The sequence below is a fragment of the Chiloscyllium punctatum genome, chromosome 36 (genome assembly GCF_047496795.1).
Source record: "Chiloscyllium punctatum isolate Juve2018m chromosome 36, sChiPun1.3, whole genome shotgun sequence".
Classification (NCBI taxonomy): Eukaryota; Metazoa; Chordata; class Chondrichthyes; order Orectolobiformes; family Hemiscylliidae; genus Chiloscyllium; species Chiloscyllium punctatum.
The window spans coordinates 32,849,269-32,855,268 of NC_092774.1; the positions used below are offsets into that span (position 1 = coordinate 32,849,269).

Sequence of the window (6,000 nt, forward strand, 5' to 3'; positions counted from 1 at the left end):
CCTTTCCATATTAACGTACACTGACATGAGTAAGATGGGATTCATTTCGAGGAAAGTAATTAGGAAACTTTGTCACCCAGATTATCTCAGAGCAATCGTTGCCATGGTACGTTTTGTGTTACTTTCAAAGCTCATGGAACCACTGGATTGTGACTTGATCTGGTACTCAGGATTTACTAAGTAATTTTTACGCATTTTGTTACAGAGTTGCGACATAGGCTGGGGAGCAATTCCTGTACATGGAGATGAGGAGGGTCGAATCAATTAAACAAGAGGGCGATGCGATAACGAGGACTGTTACCAAATACATTTACCAATCTACGTTCATCCTATCGATTGTATTAGCATCATCAACACTTCTCATCAAAATAACTCGAGAGACTTTCATCACAATTTTCTGTGAACAGTTCTACATTAGCTTTGCTGAATGAACCCCAAATTTCTTGAAGTGGCTCCTTATTTTCGGCCCTGATTATTAATCTCTCTCCGCATGGGAATGGATCCTTCCCACCCGCTCTATCTCTCATCAATGTGTGTAGTTCAATTCGATCTCACATCAGCCTCCTCTGTCCTGATCAAATCCAGGGGAACAGGAAACGTTGGGGCTATGGCGCGGACAGGACAATCCCAATACTCACCTTTCCTGTTAGAAGAATTACATGAGAAAGTTTAGAGCACAACTTTGGGCGTGTAGTTGTGGCCGAAAACTTAAGGTGTTGGCGTAGAGATCCTTTGGGGCTCCCCCGCCCAGGGTGGTAACCTGTTGGCTGTGCATTCTTGGCTGGTGATTTTAAATGACTTCCGTATGGTTGCATTATCGCTCAAACTTCACAAAACCCGTCTCAATAAAGACCCGTTTTCTCATGTCTGGGAATTGATTGCCATGCAGGAAACTCGGGTTCTGAACAAACAACGTACCAGACTCACAACGTCAGCTCTGTTCCCCTTTCCACAGATGCTGCTCGACCTGTTGGCTTTCTGCAGTATTCTCTGTCTTTATTAGGCACAAGTGCTGCTTTTCATTCAAGAACTTCAATCCCTGTCCTCTGGTAACTGACTCTGGTCAGTGGCAATTGGTTCTTCTGATCATTAAACTGCCCATTCCCACCGCTTCTTCTCCCATCATGACCAACAGCCCCAGGAAATCTCCAGTTATCCTTCTTTGCTCCAAAGCGAACATTCTCCACCTGGGGAATGTCTCCCCAGAATGGAAATTCCTCATCCCTGGACATGAGGCAAGGGAAGAGAATTTGGCAAAATATTGTCAGTTAGGAAATGGAAAAAATGTGCAAATGTTCATGAAGCAAAACAGAAATCCCAGTATCCAGCTTTGTGATCCTTTAGAAACGATTTGGGAAGCGGATTTAGAGGAGAATGAAAGATGACCGGTCCGATTGAGCAGAGACAGTCCAGACACCGTCCCCTTGTTGAAGAGGCCGGGAGGTTGACTCTGATGTTCTCGGCACATGAACTGATCTGAGACATTGAAAGAATTGTCGTTCCTGCACATCAGGAATTCAAACCCCTTCTCCCCTGCGAGCCAAGGAGAGAACTCGGGAACAGGCAAAACACTGAAAGGCTGGAAGGGCGGCGGCCCCGGTGTAAGAGAGCTAGTTCCTCGTGACATGGATGTGTCTGCAGACTGTCCCCGGTATCTCCACAAGAGATCTCCCAGGCTTGATTATGGAAAAGCAAAACAGATCGACCACAATTGTAATTCCTGGCGGGGAGGCTGAATTATAAAATCACTAAACGATGGTGCCGCCCGAGTCTGCGACTGTCTCTGTGGCGCAATTGGTCAGCGCGTTCGGCTGTTAACCGAAAGGTTGCTGGTTCGAGCCCACCCAGGGGCGGGGTGTTCGCAGCCCTTCTTTGGCTTCGAAGCTGTGCGCTTTTGATGGGGTCAGGAAAATGTTCCCCAAACGGAAATCTTCTCCACAAAGGGGTTTCTGAATTGAATTGAATTAATGTCTAACGGAAGGGATTGCGTCTGCTGAGAAGACGAGACCAAAAGAGAAACACGGCAGGTTTGACAGTACCTGTCGGAGAAAACAGAATTTTGAAATGTTGCCTCTGATTCTCTTTCCACAGATGTTGCCTGACCTGCTGAGTTCCTCCTGCAATTTCTAACTGAATGTTCATTTCATCTTTTGGGGTGAAACACCTAAATATCTGCAAACACCATGTGCCGATATTTAACCCTTTCGAATCACTGTGAAGTGATTGGATTCAAACAAACTCTGCGATGATTCACTCTTTCTCAGCTCCACAGGCAGACAGACCTGGGAAGTCAAGCTGTCAGTGTGGTTATGTATTCGTGGGCCGAGTGGTTAATGCGATGGACTTGAAATCCATTGCGGGTTCCCCACGCAGGTGTGAACCCTGCCGAGTACAAAATGAGAAATGTCGTCGAAAAGAAAGGGAGTTTCCTCCCCGGCTTCTTTTTTAAATTCATTTCGGTGGAGAGGGAAAAATATTTCACTCAAATTGGGACTGGTGGGAATCTGCAACCCACTGCCTGTTCGGGTGGAACAAGCAGATGCCCGCAGAGCTTCTTTTGAGGCTATGAGCAAAGTGTTTGGAAATGAGACTAGAACAGTGAGGTGCTTGAAATCGTGATCGAAATGAAGCAGGCACCTGAGGACAAGGGTGTTTCCTTTGCCAGTGAAAGATACTGCTTCACAAAGTTGGGCCTGTGGAAGGGAATCAGTGACGGTGATTATCTTTGGTTGTTCACATTGTGAATGTTCCCATTGCTGCGCATGTCCGTGTTAACGTCAGAACTCTGCAGCATGGTGGCGTAAGATACGTACAGGGCCGGGGCGCAATGGATGATGCATCTGACTCCACCTACCTGTTTGAAATGCAGCTCTCAGCTTCTTCACACACCCCAATTAATCTTCTCATTGTCCTGAAGCCGGAATACGGTTTGAATTCCCGATCTGCAGGAATGAGAATCCTTTCACTGTCTCGCGTCAGTAAATGTCCCTGAGAACATCTGAGTCAACTCACAGCGCAGTCATATGAGGGGAAGCTGAAATAGCCCCACATGCTGCTCACGGGCACATTTTATTCTTCACAACTCAACGCCTCAACCACTGCGGCTCCTGGCAGTGGAAAAGAAACAATCACCAAAACCCAGTCTAAGCTCTGTGAATCTTCAGAAAATGAGCAAGCGTTCATCCCTTCGGATTTTCTACCCTGGGCTGACAGGGATGGGTTTTGTCACTCTCTTGCAAGTGGATGTTTTGCAGAAAAGCACCACAATGGAATCTGATTAATGAGGACCTGGATGTTTTCGGTCTTTGAATGTAAGTGTTGTGCTCCAGAACTTTGCTGTTCACAGTTTATAATACTTATCTTCCCAGTCCCCTGTATCACTTGTCGACAATGTTTAATTTGTGTCTTGTAATCCTTTCACTGTCTGCTAATGAGGACAGCGTTTCCGTGTTTTACCTAAATTATCTTGACCTTGCATAGCTCAAGCCTCAAGCTAATTTCACGAGAAACCTTCTCCAGTTCAAAAGCCAACTGTTAATGATGGCTCTGTTTCTTGTCACGTGTCCAATTTCGGATCCCTTATACTCCTTCAGATCCAGGTTTCGCTCACAGAAACAGAACTGTCACCAAATACATTTACCAATCTACGTTCATCCTATCGATTGTATTAGCATCATCAACACTTCTCATCAAAATAACTCGAGAGACTTTCATCACAATTTTCTGTGAACAGTTCTACATTAGCTTTGCTGAATGAACCCCAAATTTCTTGAAGTGGCTCCTTATTTTCGGCCCTGATTATTAATCTCTCTACTCATGGGAATGGATCCTTCCCACCCGCTCTATCTCTCATCAATGTGTTTAGTTCAATTCGATCTCCCATCAGCCTCCTCTGTCCTGATCAAATCCAGGGGAACAGGAAACGTTGGGGCTATGGCGCCGACAGGACAAGCCCAATACTCACCTTTCCTGTTAGAACTATTCCATGAGAAAGTTTAGAGCACAACTTTGGGCGTGTAGTTGTGGCCGAACACTTAAGGTGTTGGCGTAGAGATCCTTTGGGGCACCCCCCGCCCAGGGTGGTAACCTGCTGGCTATGCATTCTTCGCTGGCGATTTTAAATGACTTCCTGTTGGTTTCATTATCGCTCAAACTTCACAAAACCCGTCTCAATAAAGTCCCGTTTTCTCATGTCTGGGAATTGATTGCCAAACAGGAAACTCGTTTTCTGAACAAACAACGTACCAGACTCACAACGTCAGCTCTGTTTCCCTTTCCACAGATGCTGCTCGACCTGTTGGCTTTCTGCAGTATTCTCTGTGTTTATTAGGCACAAGTGCTGCTTTTCATTCAAGAACTTCAATCCCTGTCCTCTGGTAACTGACTCTGGTCAGTGGCAATTGGTTCTTCTGATCATTAATCTGCCCATTCCCACCGCTTCTTCTCCCATCATGACCAACAATCTCAGGAAATCTCCAGTTAACCTTCTTTGCTTCCCTTCCCCGCCCCCACCCCAGGTCGCCATCACCATCCATTCTCTCTCTATCATTAGAAGGGTTTGATACAGAGATCAAAGAGGGTTTGATGCACGAGAAAGGACGGGGAGGGTACTCAGAGTGACATTGGACGGGGGGGGGGGCGCAGAGACTGGGGGAAGACAAAGAGAGAAAATGGGCAGGAGAGCAGAGCATCGGCGGTAGAAAACGCATGGGGGTTCACAGGGTGGGAGCAGAGTGAGAGAATGTGGTGAAGAGGATTGGGGAGGAGAGAGAGAATGGGGAGTTGCAAAGTGTGAAGTGAAAGAAATTGGTTGCAGAGTGTGGGGAGAGAGAATGGACGGGGCAGGGGGTGGGGAGAGAATGGACGGGGCAGTAGGTGGGGAGAGAATGGACGGGGCAGTGGGTGGGGAGAGAATTCATGGGGGCAGTGGGTGGGGAGAGAGTAGACGGGGCAGTGGGTGGGGAGAGAATCGACGGGGCAGTGGGTGGGGAGAGAATGGACAGGTGTCAATGGGTGGGGAGATAATGGACGGGGATAGTAGGTGGGGAGAGAATGGACGGGGCAGTGGGTGGGGAGAGAATGGACGGGGGCAGTGGATCAGGACAGAATGGACGGGGGCAGTGGGTGGCGAGAGAATGGACGGGGCAGTGGGTGGGGAGAGAATGGACGGGAATAGTGGGTGGGGAGAGAATCGACAGGTGTCAATGGGTGGGGAGATAATGGACGGGGGCAGCGGGTGGGGAGAGAATGGACGGGGGCAGTGGATCAGGACAGAATGGACACGGGACTGTCGGTGGGAAGAGAATGGACAGGTGTCAATGGGTGGGGAGATAATGGACGGGGATATGGGTGGGGAGAGAATGGACGGGGTCAATGGTTGGGGAGAGAATGGACGGGGTAGAGAAAGAGAGCAACAACGAATGGCGGGAGAAGGTGGGGGAGAAAAGGAATGGATGGGGGCAGCGTGTGGGAGGTGAGAGAAAATGAGTGTAAGGGTAGGGACTGGATTGGGGAAGGCAGAGGGTGGAGCGATAAAGGGAATGGATGGGGACAGAGGGTGGATGAGGGACTGGACAGAGGGCAGAGGGTGCAGAGATAGAATGGACGGGGTGGGGAGAGTGGCATGTGTGGGAGAGAGAGAGAAGGGACTGGTAGGTTAGGGTAGAGAGAGAGAATGGACAGGGGATGCTATGGGGATGTTTCAATGGGGAGCTGGTGAATGCATCCCACCCACTCCCAGCATACCCTTCTCTGCACATGTGCAATGCAGACTTTTCTGAATTACACAAGAGACGAGTCTGGAACACTGTGTGAGTGCAGTCACCCTCACATCCTGGCATCAGCAAACCACTGCCTTTCTGTTTTAAAAACTAAATAAAGATGTGGGCTATATGCTAAGGATGGCGAGATGTGGCTGAGAAACTGAACAGAGGGTCAGCACTTTCAGGAGAGGGGAGCTGGGGAAAGGCAGGAGGATGGAAGGATGAATTTGGGTAGGAA

At 48.5% G+C, this 6,000-nt stretch overlaps 1 non-coding gene across 1 annotated transcript; it reads left to right on the plus strand.

Annotated features, from left to right (window-relative positions):
* The first annotated feature begins 1,779 nt into the window (after positions 1-1,779).
* trnan-guu (transfer RNA asparagine (anticodon GUU)) lies at positions 1,780-1,853 on the plus strand. The gene has a single exon. It is a non-coding gene; the product is annotated as a tRNA-Asn (tRNA).
* Positions 1,854-6,000: the final 4,147 nt, after the last annotated feature.